We start from the raw sequence: 18,724 nt of genomic DNA, 5'->3' as shown, positions 1-18,724 counted from the left end.
CAATACAGATATTCCACATGATCCACTTTGGAAGTAAATCAAAAGACATTTTCTTATTTTCAATGTATAAATAGTTACATTTTTATATTTGACTTATGGGCTATACAAAGCACTTAGACTACTTGGCTTTTAGTTGAGACTTAATTCCCAATTTTAATCACCCAGAGATGAAAACATAATGCTTTACACAAACATCTGGTGACAGTGACTGGAAAGAAATTAGGAGGAAATGAAAAAGCACATGAAAGACAGTTAACTTACTGAATCACATTATTTTTTTAAAATTTAATTTTGCTTTGTGCTGAAAGAAACCAAGAGGTATTCTCTAGCTGTAAACAACTGTGATTCCAATATAGCAAAGATGTCCTGGATTTGGTATGTTTTTACCAGAGGGTCATGTTTACAGAGCAATCTGCCATTTAGGCATTCTTAAAGGCCTGTGTGAAATTCCTACCACACTTCACATTAAGTGTCACGTTTAGCTTGTTCACTTCAGCAGGAACATATGACCTTCTTTCCAGTAAGTTGTAGACCACCATCACAAGACCCCAGTAAATGGAAAACATTGATTCAGGGTTTTAGGTTTTGTTGATTAAGGCCTTATTCATGGCAAATCACACTGTGTCACTTCAGAGGGTGCTGCAGACACTCTAGATATAAGATGCATTTACAGCTTCTTTGGGCAGTAGGTGAACTCCTTGCAGTGAGTTTCTTCTTTGGTTAAATACACGTTGAGTTATCAAATTCTCCTTTTCACTCTAGAATGCCACCAGCACACTGACAAACAACAGATGTTCACATTTTGGCAGCAAATGAGAGAACATGAACTTTGTAGCATCCAAGGAGTCTTCATGGGATTCAAACCTGAAACTTTCCACATTTCAATATTATGTTGCAGCAATAAAAGCATTGCTTTAGAGCACTGACCCAAAAGTACTTAGAGACAAAAATGACTGATGAACTACATCACTAATATGATATTAACCGCAAAAAAAAAAAGTCATAGTCAACATCAAAGCTCCTACAGCAACTGTAATTTTTATCTCTATTTTTAGAAAATCTAGAGGCCCCAAATCAGACTTAACAGTTTTGCTTGCTATCCGACAGAGATGGTTCAGACCATCTGTAGTGATAAAGGATAGGAAAAAGCAGTAGATCACCTCTCATATTTGTAGGTGGGAACTGGCCCACAAGGAGACCAAGACGTGCACCTGTGGTCATGCTGGACTGTGTCACAAAACTGGGAGCTAAGCTTAAAACCAACTTCCTCCCTATATTTGCATGATAAACAAATGCTGTCTCACTGTGTCCACATTTCTAGCGCATATGAATTTGCTCTGCCTGTAGTCCAAAGGAACCAAGCCTATGAGACTGCATTAATGTAGTGCTGAGTCAAGAATAAGAAACCATCTGTCACAGGTGGCACTTCATGTAACCAAAGCCCTCCAGGTTATACCTTGTAAGTACATGTCAGTTTAAACATTAATTTTCTGTTTCCTTTACCTTCCACATTTTGTCCATTTCATGACATGTAAGAGAGAAAAGCAAAAATTTTGCTCTTCTTTTATGCAATGGTGATGTTGAACAATTTTTGCAAATCTTTCCCAAATACTGATTTTTCTTGTTAAAATTGTTTTTGATTTATCAGCCTGGGTACCTCTTTATATAGGCTGTCACTGCAATTAGCTTTTTCTAATAATTAAATGAATGACTAACAAATTTTAAAGATTATTCTAATCTCTAAAATTGCTCTCCTTTGAGACAAGATTCTGACAAACTAAAATATTACATTCCCAACTGCATAAGCTGCATTATCAAATGCATAAGCTGCATTTCAACAGCATTATCCATTAGTAGGAATAAGGGTAGTCTTTATTAGTATTGTGTGTTTCTTTTAATTACAGAATTATACTGTGCTTCCTTAGCCATCAACCCCTAGGACTTCATTGTGAGGGTGGTGAGACACTGGCAAGGTTGCCCAGAGAAGCTGTGGGTGCCTCATCCCTGGAAGTGTCCAAGGCCAGGCTGGATGGGGCTTTGAGCAACCTGGTCTAGTGGCAGGTGTCCCTGCCCATGGCAGTGGGGTTGGGAATAGATGATCTTTAACGTCCCTTCCGATCCAAACCATTCTCTGATTCTAGGAATGTATTAATTCTATTTGAAACAAGCTATTTCCATAACTGTTAAAGTAGAACAGTGTTTTATTCTGCATTATAATGGCAATGATGGACTTTCTGTATCACTGAAGCAAGTGAAATCAACAGATGATTATGGCCTCAGCCATCTACCAACTGCCAAGGAGTGAAGCCACACAGCTAATTGAGCTCACGGGCATGTAGTCAATGGTTATGCACATTGTATATTTTTCATGGTTAAATACAGACCTGAAAGTAAAGACCGGAAAACAATCACTTCAGATTAATCTTAAAAAAATTATGAGAGAAGAATATTCTGTGCTGTTCCAACAGTAGGAAGATGTACTAAAATTTCAGTTTAGCTTCAGTCTCTTATTGTAAACAGCATGTAACATTAACATTCTCCTTACACAAATTCAAAAACATACATTTTGCTTGACAAAATTACATATTTTGGTTCTATAATATGTTTTTCTAATTTATTTTTAAAATCACCATTCAATAATGTAGATAAATTAGTAGCAGTTTATGGTTTGATATTCACAAAGTACTTAGAAAAGCCATTTTTCTGTATTGCATATTTCTTCTGCATTAACAATCAAACTTTTACTGCTGGTTGGGTTTATCTAAAGCTATTTTTAAAATATTTTTCCTCCTAGTTATGAAAAAAACGATGCTATTGTTGGCCAGAACATTTGCTGGTAAGATACATGCTCACATCATCATAAAACATATGACTGGTAGATTATGTGCTAGTGAAAGAAGATACAGTGTTTAAGTATAAAATTTAACTGTTGAGTGTTGCAAGAAATAATCAGATCATAATAATATTTTAAATTAAAGGAGTTTAGGATCACTGATTAGGCTTTTACTGTTATATTGACACGAGGATCACAATTTCCCTTTTAATACTTTGTTTAACCCCTAGCTTTGTCCATGGGAAATTACAGAAAAAACTATTACCAAGAAATGCTTGTTTATAAGATGTTGACTGCATTTCTATAGCTAGTCATCATCATTTCTCTGACAAAGTGCATTCCTAAACTGGAATACTAGTGCCCTCACTGTCAACTGAATCAAACAGTAGAGAAAGCAGAATACCAACCAACTAAGAGAAAGAAAAAGAAAAAACAAAACAACAACAACAAAAAAAAAAAAAAAACACCAGCCTTTTTTCTCTAAGACACAAAAAGGGGACTTGACAAAACTAAAATATAAGTTGTATAAAGCTGCATTAAAATTCTTGAAATCTTCCTGTTAAATGTATTGATATATGCTAAGGAATATGCAAACAGTTAAACCAGTTTGTCCTCTGGAGGACGGGAGGCTGCAGTGAGCCCAGAACACCCCTTGACAACAGGTGGGACCTCTTGCAGCCTTCTGGATTTCCTCCCGAGAGCACTCTGAAGTTCTGTGCCCGGCAGCTCAGACCGATGTGACCAGCTGCAGAGGCCGATCTGTGCCGCCAGCTGCATGCTGCAGAGAGCTGGCCTGGCGCTCGGCTGTGCCCACCGCCCTCGCACCACGACCCTGCTGGGCTGATTTCCATGGCCACGCTCCCTTCTCTACCCGGCCACAATTAGCCACAGATCAGGAAGTCTGGTTTTGCACACTAGCGGATACAGCTTAAACATTAACAGCAGTCCATGCCTCACTTCACACTAGCGTGTTTCTGTTTCCCCAGGAACACTACGCACACACACACACTCTCTGGGTATGCTGTTAGCCACTTTCAGAAGTACTGTACATTACAAGAAACACACAGTTTGTTATGCTGACAAGCACAATTTGTCATTTGTTCAAGTCTGTCCCTGTAAAGTTGCCAGAAATTTAACAAAACGTTATGTATTCATTTGAACTCCGTGTTCCTCCAGCCTTTGTTGGACAAAAAACATGGCCAGTGCTATGTACTCCAGCTGCTGGGATTTTTATTCTCAAAATATATGGGAGGATGACTAAAGGGTTAGCTATACACAGCACAGAGAACTGAACAGACGATCGCAGATTGTCCATGTTTAATAATACAAGACAGCACAGATAATTTATAGCAGCTCTGAACTGTAAGCACAACACTTTGAAAGGTAAGGCTGTCTAAAAGTACCAGCCACTTCCCACACACACTCCCCTCTTCGGCAAAGACAAAGTTACTTCCAACAGGAGCAGGCTTCTCTGTGCATCCTGGTGCCCTTCATATCTTCACTTGCTGTGCCTCAAACTGCAACAGCCCTTCAGCATATCTTTACTATTAGCCCGTAACATTAACCATTAGTTCATAAGCTCATCAGTACACAAAAAAATCTGCCTAAACATCTGCTTAGGTCTCATTTATTAAAAAAGGAAAGAAGACTCGGGAACATACATAGGTGCTTCCTGAACTAAAGGCCATAGATTGTAACCTCAGAGTACTGGAGAGTTTTCTTTCTTCCATTAAAGGAATGACGAGAAAAAGGAATTCAAAGTACTAAAAATCAAATAAACTAATCCAGAGTGGTTTAAGCTTCCCTTCTCCACTATTCTCCTACCCTCTAGTTTTGAAGTCTGGCATTAAAGCCTCAAGAATGGGACAAGAGTTCTCTGAAACATTTGATTTATCTGGCAAGCAATGCAATTAATGTGATGTACGAGGTGCCACTGGACTATGCAGGTGTCTGCAGCAGCATATTTAAGACCTGTGAAGCTCCAGTAGCTATTTAGTTGTTGGGTTGGGTTTTTTTTTCATTTTTATGTTACACATTTTGCGTCTACTCAATAACATCTGTACATCATTTTTATTGCATCTACAGTTTATTGCACTGATACATCATTACCTTTAGTACATTTACTTCTTGGAGAGTTCTGGAGTTTGTGGTCAGTGCAGCTACTCCTCCCTGCCTAAAACACTCTCTTCAGCTGCTATAAATCCTGGAGTTGGCAAAGTGGCTAGCAAACAATCTCTTCTCTAATGAGAAAGATGACAAATGAAAAGAGAGAGAGTCACAAGAGCAACAGGGAGATGCATCTTCTAAATGTGCGCTAAAAAAGCTGGGATACCTCCAGGTGATTTTTGTACTTCCTAAGCTAATGGATAACCAACTGACTGGAAAGAACTGGGCATAATGAGCGGAACAAACTACTGCAGCCCCGTTTCCAAATCTCCGTCTGCCCTTTGGCTGCCAGCAGTAGCACTGCTTTCTTCAGTTCATAAAGACCTGGGAGCCGCGCTCTCCCTCCCGCGCCTGTCCCCCCACTCCTCGCAGGAACAGCACATCTGCAAGGAGACATTCAAAATCCAGGATGGAGATTCCCTGTTTCTGGTGACTCACTCACCACGCTCACTGAATAAGCACTACAGCAGTCATCTCCATGCAAACGTCTAGCATGGGGGCAATGGTATAAAGTATTCCAAGGACAGTTCAGTGTTATTCAGACTCTCTGTGGCCTTTGTATTAACAATGAGATATGATGGCAACTGCCAGTTGTGAATTTGACTGCCCTCAGTCAAAACTTAGTCACCATTTTTATACCTTTCTTACCTCTCCTCGGTAAGCCTTGCTATGATCTAGTTCACTGAGGAAATCATGGGCAGGTGGGATACAGTGCCCATGCCTGAAAGCCTTGTGGAAAGCAGAGGGATTCTGCCCGTCCAAGGCAAAGAAGAGACCACAGGCACTGTGGGACCAATCTTTTCAGTCACCCCTATGGATTCAGGGGGAGTGAGACATCAGAGAGACAAACTCAGATATTCAGGCCTTTCAAGATGACTTGGTGATAGCCTTTCTCTGTGATAATTCCTGCTGTCTAAGCTTTGGCAGTTCATCTAAATGCACAGTAACTGAGAATAAGGAGTCTTTGTAACAGCAGCAGAAAGACAGCATAACTTCTCTGCAGCTGAGGCATGACAGGCAGGAACAAGAACAAGCCTTCTTGGACAACTGCTTAAAGTTTATCCTTTGCAGCCTGACCCAGAGTATTCTGACATGAGAGCTTTCACCCCAAAGACACCTGGTAGCAATTTAACAGGACATATTCAGCAATACAGGGGTGACAAAACAGAGAGAATAGTTCTCAAGAGTCTAAGAAGAAAATCCTACTTGCATGTGGCATATCAGCAGAGATCCTAAGGTAGGACAAGATTTTAATGAACTTTGAACATCAGACTCCTTCCAACATTATGGAAACCAAGTTGTCATTCATTCTGCAGTCCCTATCACAGCCAAGTGTATCCAGCACTGGAAAAAAAATCTGTAGAAAGGTACAAAATGAAAGTAATTAAATTTCCAGTTATCACAATATTTTCTCAAATACTTCTCTCTGACAAGCCAAAGAAATTTATTTCAGCAGAAACTGCTTCCAAAAAGGCAGAGAAGCAAATGCAATTAATTCAAACCATAGTAGAGGCAAATTTAATGTTAAAAGTAGTTCCCACACTCCAAAGTTGTTTTTCGCAGTTAACTATAACACTTTTGGTATAGAAAATTATACCCCGAACAATTATTTGAACACCACCTCCTTGGACTAGTGGCTGTGTGTTGCCTAATGCTGTTGAGCACTGACCTCAAGGCACTCGCCTGTGCCTTGCTACACAATTTTCAGTAACTCTTACCTCTCAGAATTACTGATTAAACATTTACTGACTCAGACAATTTTCTGAGTTTTATCATAACGCCAGCTTTAAAGAATGAAACACCTACAAGCCAGGACTCCAGAACGGTCTTCCAAATGGTGGGAGGATCTACAGTAAATGAATATTCCTTTAAGCAAGAGCAATTAACTTACTCCCCCCTGGGCCAGAGGATTATATCTGTGTATGTCTCTGAGCCAGAAGACTCACTCCACAAGCTTTAAAGAACCAAGGATAAATTGCTGTGAATGTGGTCCTCTGGAGGAAACCCTACTAGTTTCATCATTGGACTGAGCAACGAGACTTGGCTATGCTGGCTACAGAGCAGAGAGACCTGGGGTGATCTGTCACTGTCACCTTCAGCCATGTCTGCTGATTCATTGTCTTCCACAGCCAGGAATCCAGATCGCTCAATGCCAGTGCCTTGTGCACCAGTACAGCTCTGCACAGGTGTACCAGTCACACAGACCTGCTGTGAAAGCCACACTTCAACTGCTCACAAGCTGCACAGGAGTCATGGGCTGCCCCTGGTTTAAAAAAATTATACCTGTAAAAATGCTAACAACATTTAAATACTTGCCTGGAGTGTGATTCCTTCAGGAAATCATTTTGAAAAACACCAGTGGATAATGTCCAGAGAGCACAATAAGAACCACATATTAAATGCATTTTGCATTATATTTTATTTGTCTACCTAGATGTGGAAGATCGCTGGGCATACAGTTTATACCTGTTACAACCATACCAATGAAAAGTATAAAAAATACAAAACAGTGCATATTTCTACAATAGTACAAAACTTTCTGACTTTTTTCATGTAGTGTGTTTCAAATATGCCCTGGCCACAGTAGTATTTCATAAATAAGGAAAACAAAAATACATTCTGGAACTTCAGTGACATATTCCTTTCTCAGTGCTGCAATTCTCTCCCATAGACCTGCTTCCTACTTCCTAACACAGTCTCTTTTGCTCATGTACTCCTCAGAGTACAACAGCAGAAAGAACATTTAGAAATATAAAAAAGTGACAAAGTAAAACCTGCTAAAATGAAAATGTTTTTCTATAGACAATCTGTTCAACTAAGTGCAACAGGATAATACAAACCCTAAGAGATTACCGGATGTAAAACATGACACTGATAAAGTATGAAATATTGCAAAAGACATAATATTAAATAAATTATTGTATTACAGAACACGAATCACTCTGTAATTCATGATGGGACATAGAAAACGTGTTTAATAGGCTGTTACTAAGCTTGGCAAAACAGGAGGGTTTAAGGCTGCTTTACAAGTGGTGATGCTCTGAAAAGCCAGGCTGGTTCCCATCACTGCTGCCGCTGCTGAAGAGGACAGAGCACACAGGGTGACTCAAAATCAAAAGACTGCAACCCAGCATTGGTGTGACATTTCTTCTGTGATCCTCTGGGATGGATGGCATTAACGAAACTACCGAAGGAAGGATTCTGGAGAATGATACTTTGCCTATCAGGACACTAACAATAGCAATCCCTCCCTAAGATTTTCAGTTACCCATTACTGACAGACAGCTCATCCCAATATCCACACTCATTTTATCATTCATACCATTTTTCTCAAGTACATTGCTCAAGAAACACAGGTGAGATGAATTACCTCCTGCCTGGACAAATAATAACATGTCAGACTTATCCTCACTAGCAGTGATAATAGTGGCTGTCTGAGAGATGGCAATGGCAGCAAGGAAAAAGTGAGCATACATAATGAATATGTGACATAGAGAGCATGGAGAACAACTGGCCGGAGGAGATAATTGGGTCTGGCACATAGGAAGGAGAAATCCTAAGGCAGAAGAAATGGAGGGGACAAAGAGGTAGGATAGGATAGTACAAGGGGAAATAGGAACACTCAAAGCCTTCAAAAGAGACAGTGAAAACGGAGAAAAGGAAGGAATATGCTTTGTTTGGACCTTCTGGCATGTAGTTGCAACCCGCAGACAATACTAAGGCAGACCGTGAAGAGGCACAAGAAACCTGACTGAGGACCTGTCAACTATAGCCTAACCACTTCAGCACCAGCAGCACGAACAAGAACCAGGCTGTTCCACTACCATCCTTCAGGTTTTTGTACTGTTGTATACGAATTTCTATACCCTACATAAGCAATTAATAAATGACTTTACAGCCATCTACTGTAAGCGGGGTCTTTTCTTACCAGAGGTCTAGAGACATCACTTGGTGCAACTTCAGTGCAAATAACAGTAACAAGACCATAAGAATTTTGATTATATATAACACCAAACAAGAACTGAACAAATAACAGAGAATGACAACACATTATTTAAACAAAGGGTTAATTTTCTGTGCTTCCCTGGACTGTTAACAGCTGAAGAAAGCTAAACAAGAATGAACAGGGATAACATGCTGTGCAATACAGTATTAACTACTTCAGCCTGTTCCAGTCACCCAGAATTGTAAACTACATTTTACGCTTCCTTAAACTGCCAAACCTTTTTCATCAATGAGTACAAAGGCAGGTTGAATTTCCAGAGTATACCTGCAGAATTCTAGAAACCCACAACAATTCTATCAAAGAGTTAATCTCTACCACTGCCATAAAAATACATTCAATTTTAGAAACGGATTGCAAAACAAAAAATGAAGGGCACTCCACTACGTGCAGTCTCAAATATTTATAGAGTCAGGAAAATGAGTACATAGCATGACATCTTGCTTTGCAGGTTTGCCTTGCATATACTTTTGTGTCCTAACTGATTTTTTCCAGTTCTAACTGATCTCTCTCTGCAAAGGAATAAATAAACAATGATCATAGTTTGATATATGGAAAAATGAAACTTTTCACCTCTAGGATTTAATCTCAATGGCAAACACAATTGATTCCCTGAGTGTTTTTCAACATATACAGCTTCCCTGGTTTAACAGACAAAGGAAGAAGGAATATGTGCCATTGCTTAAATATTCCATACACCAAACATACATCGCTAACAATAAATGCAGCATTCAGTAGAGAAATATAGATATCTAATGTGAATGTTCATTTTTTTCTGTAACAATTAGTAGTATTATGGGATTTTTGACCGGGGTAAGTAACTATCTACGTTAAAAGAAAAACAAAACCAGAAAAAAAAAGAAAACAAACCCAAAAGCAAACCATAGAAAGATGCATAATCAACCTGGAACAGGAGAGGTCGTAACTGTATATAGCTCTTCCCTAATTTTAGATGAACCATATACATGTAATCGTGGCCACAATTCACAGTCATTTGTTGTTATTCTAGTTCCTTCTTATTTTTAAGAGAAGCTAACTGGGAAAGCAGCTCTCAAAATGCCTTATGTTTTTAAAAATTTATGTTTTTTTAAATTTTAAAAAATTACGTTTATAATTAATACACCCCAGCGGAGAGAAAGAAAAGACAAGGTATAAGTGAGACACCTCAACAATCTCAAGGCTTTTTGTCAAAAAAGCATTTTGTACTTTGGTTGGTAAGAAAAGCCAGGGACACCTGGTAGGTCTTCCATGTGTTGCAGGTCAGCGGCTATTGTTATTTCGGAGATAGCTCAGAGACCTGTGGCACAACTTGAAATTCCAGCTTTGCTGGAATTTGCTGCCTGTTCTGGATGCTCGGTCATCCTGTTGATTTGAACTGACTCTTGTTTGGCCCTCTCTGCAGATCTCACTCGGGAGGGGTCCATCACACCTAGTGTTAGCACTCCAGATGTTAGGCAGTTATCCAGACTCCTTTACAGCAGCAGAAAGGGAGCAGCATCTCCGGTGGGTGACTCATCTCCCACAGTAGATATTTGTCTTCCGATGGGATGAACTGCCATTTGCACGTATTTCTCTCTCAGTCTGTTTTTTCACTACAGCAGAGGCCTTAGTGAGTAGCAGCAGAGTAGTGGTGGCTGTGCAGGCTTAAGGACTTAAGACACAGCAAAGCTTGTTGTTAGAGGTAATACCTTTTACTAGTACACCCTGCCAAAACATAAAGGGAGGTGAGATGCATCTCTTTGGATGCACCTGACAGCAAAAGAGAACGAATCACGTCATCCTAACAGGTGTTATAAATCACACACACACATACATACACACCAGTTTGAAGGCACACAACCATGTAACATTCTTACTCTCAGCAGGGCAGTGTTTGGATGTCAAGGTTTACAGACCATCATCTTTGCATATTTTCTATCATTTGCATATCAGATGGTGCCTCAGATCTTTACACTTGTCTGTAATTGACCCAAATTGCATCAATGCTTCATGGAAATTCAGCTACTCTATGACTTTATTAACTTCACAATAATGCATTAATACCTGTCTTGTATAATTTATTGCCTCATTCTCTCCCCAGGGACAGCAATGTATGCACATATGGCAATGTGCACGTTGTCCTCCAGGTCTTTTCCTCCAGGTTGGGGTGGCCTCCTAGCAGAAGTTTGTAACATAGTTTGTGTGAACATCCATGTGATCTTCCTGTGGCTGAAGAATCCAAGAGCATAGCTAAACTACAGCCTGACATAATGATTAGAAAAGCATTTTAGAAGTAGGGAAACTCACTACTCAGAATCAGTGAGACTTGCCCACTTAAACATCTTACACTCTTTTCACAGGAGGTATTTAATAATGAAATAATATTTTCAAAACATTTTGCAAAAAAAACCTAGGCTAGCATGCAACAAAGATGAAAACCCTTCTCAATGCCCTTCACTTTCCCATACCTAAGTTGGGGAAAAATATTTACCAACGTTGACATTAAAATCAAATCATATGTAAAATTTAAGATGGATAGAGACACAGCTTTCTTGCAGATAAACATTATCAGTAAGTTTACTGAGCGTGAATTTGTTTCAAAGCTCCAGTTGGGAACAGGGAGGAGTACATGGAAAAAAAACCCAAGGAAAGCAAATATTGTTTCACTACATTTTTATTTAGTCAAATAGAGCAAATATTTTTCATTAAATGTTTCCAGAATATTCTCTGCTGGTTTAATCTGATGCTTGAGAAGATTGGAGTGGCCCTGCTCTCAGTCTGTTTGTCTGTAGGGAGGCTGCCAGTGGAAAGGGCCATTTGTCAAAACACGTCAAAAGATTTTACAGGGCAAAACATCTGTAGGACTTACTAGTTTAACAAATGTTTTTTTACTTAAAAAAAAAAAAAAAAGAAAAGAAAAAAGGAGGGGCTTTTATTTATATGGTCTTTTACTTGGGGAAAAATTATTTGAAAGCAATAACACATTTGATAGAGTTATATTAAACTCCAGTACTTTGTGGGTGGTTAAAGATGAAGAGTCTCATGAGTATACCTGAAATAAGACAGCATATGGTTTGACTAAACACCTTATAATTATTTATGTATGCAATCCCTATATTAGTGAATTTCTTTGTCTTCATTATGTTGATATAAAGTATTGAGATATAATATCTTACAGAAATAAGTTTTGGGGATTTTTTCGCATCTTTACAAAAAGACTAGTGCAATCATGACTGCTGGAAAAGGTTAGTCACTGACTGACTCCATGAATAAGACCCATTTCAGATGTGACATTAACATGTGAGTTCTTAATTTCATTAAAAAAAAACCCTTTGGCTTTCCACATTTCTCTTCTAGATGTCTAATCCAAGGTAACTTTTTTAAAAGAAAATGGAACCTTTTGTTCTTCTTCCAGCTCTCATATTTTCAAAAGTCGACCACCTGCTGGTACATTTGCTTTGATTTAATAGCTTAAATGTACTCCACCTGCTTATCTCTCTTTTTTACAAAGCAACAAAGCCCAAAAGTCCAGGCAAGTTGTCTAGAAACTCCATAGGAAAGATATTTCTGAAACTCTTCCTCACCCCTTCTTACATTTTCTTTGGTCTACATAAAGGAAATTATATTAATATTTACATTAGAAACACTGTGGTGAAGCCACTGTGGCCACCAGAAGCAAAAATCCTCTGTGATATAAATGATACCAAAAAATAAAATAATAATAAAAAAAATTAATGGCACTGCAAATATAAATGCAGACCTCACTATAATCCAAATTATTGAGATATCACAAACCAAACAAGGAACTTCAGTTCTATCCATGTGGGGTTTTTTTGCCTCCACATGCTAACAAAATAACATTTCCCCATGCACTAGGGTAAAGTACACTTTCATTCTGCTGGAGCGTTGCCTGATAAACAGCTGTCAAAGGCACGGGCCTGAAGGGGTATGAAAGAAGGACAATGTCTTCGGATGGGTGAATTAACACCACAGCACTCAGTTTTCAGCTATGTACCCAAGTACAGGTGCCACCATAGTGTGAGCTTGTGCTTTTGGAATGGCTCTTACAGCTATATGTTCTTGATTTTATGGTATGGTTCTGCCAAGCCTCTTCTCTCAAGAAGCAGTTATTCTGTTCCTTCCTTTGTCATACTGGTTGCTGTATAACTTCTACCCTCACATATTTTGGCTTGTCTTTCTCTTCACTGACATGTCCAAAGAATTTCTAAGGTTTACTAGACAGGAACTTCGCAAGTTCAAAGAATTTTTACTTCTAACACCACACCACAACAAAAATCTTCATGACTATTATCTGATTAAAACATGCTAAAAAAATTGAATTAAATCTTAACAAAGAGATTTGTGGAACATAGCAACAATAGGTAAAGCTTACTGTTATGTAAATGAATGAAAAGAACAAATAAATGAAGTTATAGAATAATTTTCCTGTAATACCATGAAAAGCTACCTAGCCATTATTTCAAACCTCACCTATTTTTCTAGAAATCATTCACTTTACATACATGTTATTTTGTCACTGAATCCTTTACAACTTTTGATACTATTTCAGGCTTCATTCTGTTTCCCTTCCAATAAAAAGTGCATTTTCAAAAGAAGCATAATTACTAACAGAATTACGTTTCCATGTTTTTCTGTGAAATAGTCATCTTTCCTTCGCATCACGATTTTCTTTTTCTTTCCTTTTCTCAAAACCCTTGAAGGCATAAGACGCTTATGATCCATTTTATATGTAAAGCGTTTTTACCCTGCTCTGTTAGTAAGCTAAGATGAGATTAGGTCATGAGCCAAGGATAAATTAGATGAGAATTGAACTGGAACAGCTAATGAGAATTTTTACTACAGTGTTAGTGGGTTTCTGTGCCTGTCACATACAGTTATATCTACCTGGGACAGGGCTTTTCTCCTCTGAACCTCTAAACTGATAGCTATATTGGAGGGACACCACTCAGCAATGCAGTTACTAGACTGAATGAAAAAAAGTCCCTCTTGCTTTTGAAGAGTTACAGGTCTGTTAAGACCAAAAATGCTAATTAGCAAGAAAATTCCCTGATAATATATGGAAGATTGAACACAGATCAGTACTAGTGAGACATCTGTTAGTAAGCACACACACACAAAGCTACAGGAATACATACATCTGATTTTCAATTTGATTTTTAAATTCCAATACCATTAGAACAGCTTGAAAAAAAGCTCTGATGATAAAAATGCTGTGGAATCCATGAAAAGCTTGCTGAAGCAGAAGCAAAGCCCAGCGCTGTTAGAGTACTGGGGATTACGCTTCTGTTATCTTGCAAGATTCAAGGCTTCATTGTACAGTCGTAACATATGCAAGCAAAACCCTAGAACAGTGAAAAAGCTCACACCTCCAGTACTAAAGTTCAGTTAGATGCCACAGTTCTATTAATAGAGGTCTTCAAACCTAGGGAGGGTCTCTGCACTGTCTAAGGCACTGCTCTCAGAGTTGACAAGGTCAGCTAAAATTCCCGTGTGAATTCAGCAACTGCAATTGCAAGGACCAATTCCCTCTAGACACATCTAAGGTACTCTGGCATGAGAAAGTGATAAAAGAGGCACAAAACCCATCTTATCTCCTTCAAACCTGAAAACACCCTTTGAAAGTTTTTTTTTTTCACCTTGTTGTGTTCCCTTTCATTTGACCAGTGGCCAAATCACTCAATAATCTCAACAGCTCCTATTAGGGGTAAGTGGATTTACGTCACTGCTCTCCCCAGAGGAAACCAGATCACAGCAGGTTGCTAACATGCTTTCTAGAGCTGATGATCAGGTCACATACAACAAAAACCTTTCTAATTTTATTCCGATTTCTCCCTTTCCTCGTTTAAACTCTCTACTGAATTTACAGTGTTTTCTTTCAGTAATAATGAACATCTGTGACCGTGGAGAAGCCAAAACAAACCCAGTCAAGGAAATTCTATGTAGTTATGCTAAACAAGTTTTATCCACAGGTTTAGGTTTCCTATTAAAAGGGATACAAAATGTCTTCCTGCCCTCGCTTTACATGTTATTATATACATTACTGAAAGTAATGCATATAATACCAAAGGGTTGCCATATTCTTAAGGTGATTTTTCACTCATATTCTCCTGGAATGAAAAGCAGTTGTGCAGCTTTCAAGTCATAACAAGGGGATCAATGCTTATTGTGCAAAATGTTTTCCTTTACCATCATGATGAAAACCAGCCGGTGCTGGTAGGTAACCCACTATAAGAAATTCAGTCATCAACCATTATTTAGGGCAAGTGTTGACCTGGCCTCATACAAAATCCCTATTGTTCCCTTTGTTGCTCCTCTTGCTCTCCCTCCCTACGTTGAGTTATGATATGCAAATTGTACATGAAAAGAAAAATCCAAGGTAATTCAGTCCTTTCCAACTGCAACAGTTGGGAGTTGGCAACGAGTCATAATAAAGTGATGTTGTGGTGAAGCCTTTTTGATTATGCTTCTTTTGCAACATAATGTAGATTTAAGAAGTGATCACTGGTTTATACATCTATTTTGTTTCTTCAGAAGTAAATGTATGCCTTTCCTTCTTTAACACTTTCAAACACCTCAGTACTATTTGTTTGTGACAACCACTTCAGACTTTTAATACAACTACAAAAATATATTCCTCATGTGCTGTGTTGCAGTATCCAAGCAAAAGAGACCCAGACACTTCTGTAGCATTTTAAAGAGTCACTGCAGCATCTAACCAAGCCACTTCCTACTACTCCTATTTCCAATAAATTGATTAGACACCATCTTACTATAATAAAACATGGCAAAACAAAAATACCAAGCAATAAAGGTGTCTCCAACAGTATAATCTTTTTAACTGTCACAATGTAACAAAATTAAGATATTCATTAAAAAAGATGTACACTCTTCCAAAAGCTACAGCTGAAAAAAGTGGTATATTTTTCATTAAAAATATGTTACCAGTGTTTCCATCAAGAGCCAAAAATTTCAAAACATAACAGGAGATGATAATCTACTTGGTGTCACTCAAGAAGTAATGTTGTCTCTAAGGACTGTTGATTCAGTGTTAGGAACAACAACTACCCCTACATCACCAGATTTGGAATCCAGATGGTAGGGATATACATATCTCCATGGAAACACACGTAAATACAAGCTAGAAATTTAACAAACTACCAGTATCTAGTGACCAGGTCAGAGATTTAGCTGAACAAAGCAAAGATCACAAGAGTGCAGGACCATCCTGCACCCAAAGAACTACTACACCCTTCTGTAGTGGAGAGGCTTTGACAAGAACTGGTTGAGAAAAAGGTGCTGGTGGTAAGATTATAGGCCCTGATTCTCCTAAGGGCTACTCTGGTGGGTACCCACTGTCGATGAAGTCAGCAGCCATATCAACCAAGTCATCACAAATACATTAACATAAATCCATTAACTCAAATTTCTTCAAAAATACTTCACCATGATATTCTCTTAAAGTCTTAGAAATATTACCCAAGGGTTGTCTGATAAATGTAACCTTTCCATGCAGTGTCTCATCAGCACAGAGCTCTTTCCTCTTGCTTTGCCCTCAGTCTTTGCCAATATCTTGCTTGCCAAGGAGGTATGTTAATAAATGTGATGCAAACAAGAGGTTCCATGTGCTTTTCCTCCTTACTTGTAAAGAGCTCTTATTTTTACCCTGGGAGTCGAAGTATCCACAATCAGAGACCTGCTGCCTCCGATGTGTGTTTTAGATTTGGTAATGAGAACCCACCAGACCAAAGCAGAGAAGGCCATTCATACTAAAAAGAGTTTGGGATCTCATCTAACCAATGTCAATTGGCAAAAAAAACAAGAACTAACTGTTTTCTAAGAATCTGGGAGAAAAAGACAGAAAAGTCTTTTTTACTGCTAAATGCTATAGGAAACGTTGCTTGAGATTGGTCTCAAATGCTGTGAGAGTATTGGAACAAAATAATTGTTTTATAATATACACTAGCGAGTTCATGTGCTAACCTACAACAATATTAAGAGGCTGCACACACAAACTTTTGGAAAAAAGCATTATACTCAGATATAGCAAAAGAAAGTTTCTGCCCCAGACTACCTAAATATACATTGACAAGCAGAAATTAGGAGACTTGCATTTTTGGAAAATAACCTAGAGCAAGCATTTGAAATTATCCAAGTTTAAACAGTTACCCAGCCATGAATATACCTGGGGTGTTTTGGTCTATACAAATGGCACAAAGAAATTACTCCCAAAGAATGTTTGGGTTTGGCTTTTGCTTTTTAAAAAATATTTTTTCCTGTTAAAAAAAAATAATAATATTTCTCCTGGTTTGGATGACCTGAAAAAGCTCTCCTGGCATAAAGCCAGCATTGACTGCTCAGTAAAGAAAGAAGTGATTACACAAGAGGGAAACAAAGCTGAGGACTCTAACTCTCTTTCAGTACTGGTTCATTTTCAAACAAACAAATTAAAAGATATCGTTCTAGCCTGTGCTCACAGGAAGACATGTGTGGATTATATAAAACATAAAATCCACATGTTCCAGAATATGAGCCAACTTGCCCCAAGTGGAGGGAGACAACCTCTCTCTTTGAAGAAAGACTTTGTAGGAGAAAATTAGGTCTTTCTTCACCTTTAAAGTCTCTTAAGATGAATGCTGAGATTACTAAAAGAAAAAAAAAAGCACCCTTCCCAACTGGTGCTACTAGTGCCTGCAGAGATGGCTACTAATATATGAGTAGGTACAAGGAAGAGCTGCATCAATGTTCATAACAAACTAACAAAATTCATGGTTTTTTACTGTCTTTCAGATCACATATTATCCATAATAATTTTTTGTAAAGCATGCCTTGGTAGCCACCTGCTGTGAACATATCTCAGCCTATGGTATCAATCAAAGTCCTCTGCTATGGGCATAAATACTTTCCTGTACTTCAGTGGAACCTCGAAAAGGGCCTTACCCAACGTAACAGAGAGAATCGACTTCAGGAAGTCAGAACACTGAAGATACTGTGTAGTTTCACTTTGTTTACAGAGCACTGAACAGACAAGCAGGCACACTAAGACCAAAAGTAAAGATTTTTGTAACACTGGAGATAAAATGCCATATCTGCTACAATGCAATTTAACTAAACAAATTTTAGGGATCTGTAATTAAACACCACAAATAAATGTAACACTGCCATTCTAAACTTTACCATTGATGTATGAAGTGACTGAATTGCAGAGAAAAGTTTAATAAAATCATGAGCTACTATATCGGTAGGCATTTCCTCTTCCACATTCTTAAGTCATTACTGATTTGCTACAGGATACTAAAAGTGACTTCTAACTAATCAGCACAAAAGAATATTTCTCCTCTCACAAACATACATAAACATATTTACTGAGTAATTACATGGTTCCTAGAAAGCATTTCGTATGTCTCCATCACTGTCATGCAATCAATGCTCTGGAAAACATACTACTTAGACTGAAGGATTTAAAAAATAAACCTATGCTTCAGCATAATGCACAACTGAAAATGGCTATTAGTCAAATGTGAATTGAGGAAAACATTGCTCCACAAAAGAAATTTTCCTTTTATTTTGTTTCAAGGAACTGCCAAGAAGCAGAAGAGTCTAGAATTTGTATGACAGAGGCATTTATTTGTAGAACTGGGATGAGAAATTAAGAACCCCTTGAGAAACTTTAGTTTCAGTGGATACATCTTCAATTTTACAACCTCTTGAATAAGATTCACACT

The sequence above is a fragment of the Falco rusticolus genome, chromosome 2 (genome assembly GCF_015220075.1).
Source record: "Falco rusticolus isolate bFalRus1 chromosome 2, bFalRus1.pri, whole genome shotgun sequence".
Lineage (NCBI taxonomy): Eukaryota > Metazoa > Chordata > Aves > Falconiformes > Falconidae > Falco > Falco rusticolus.
Note: the sequence above shows the minus strand (reverse complement) of the source record.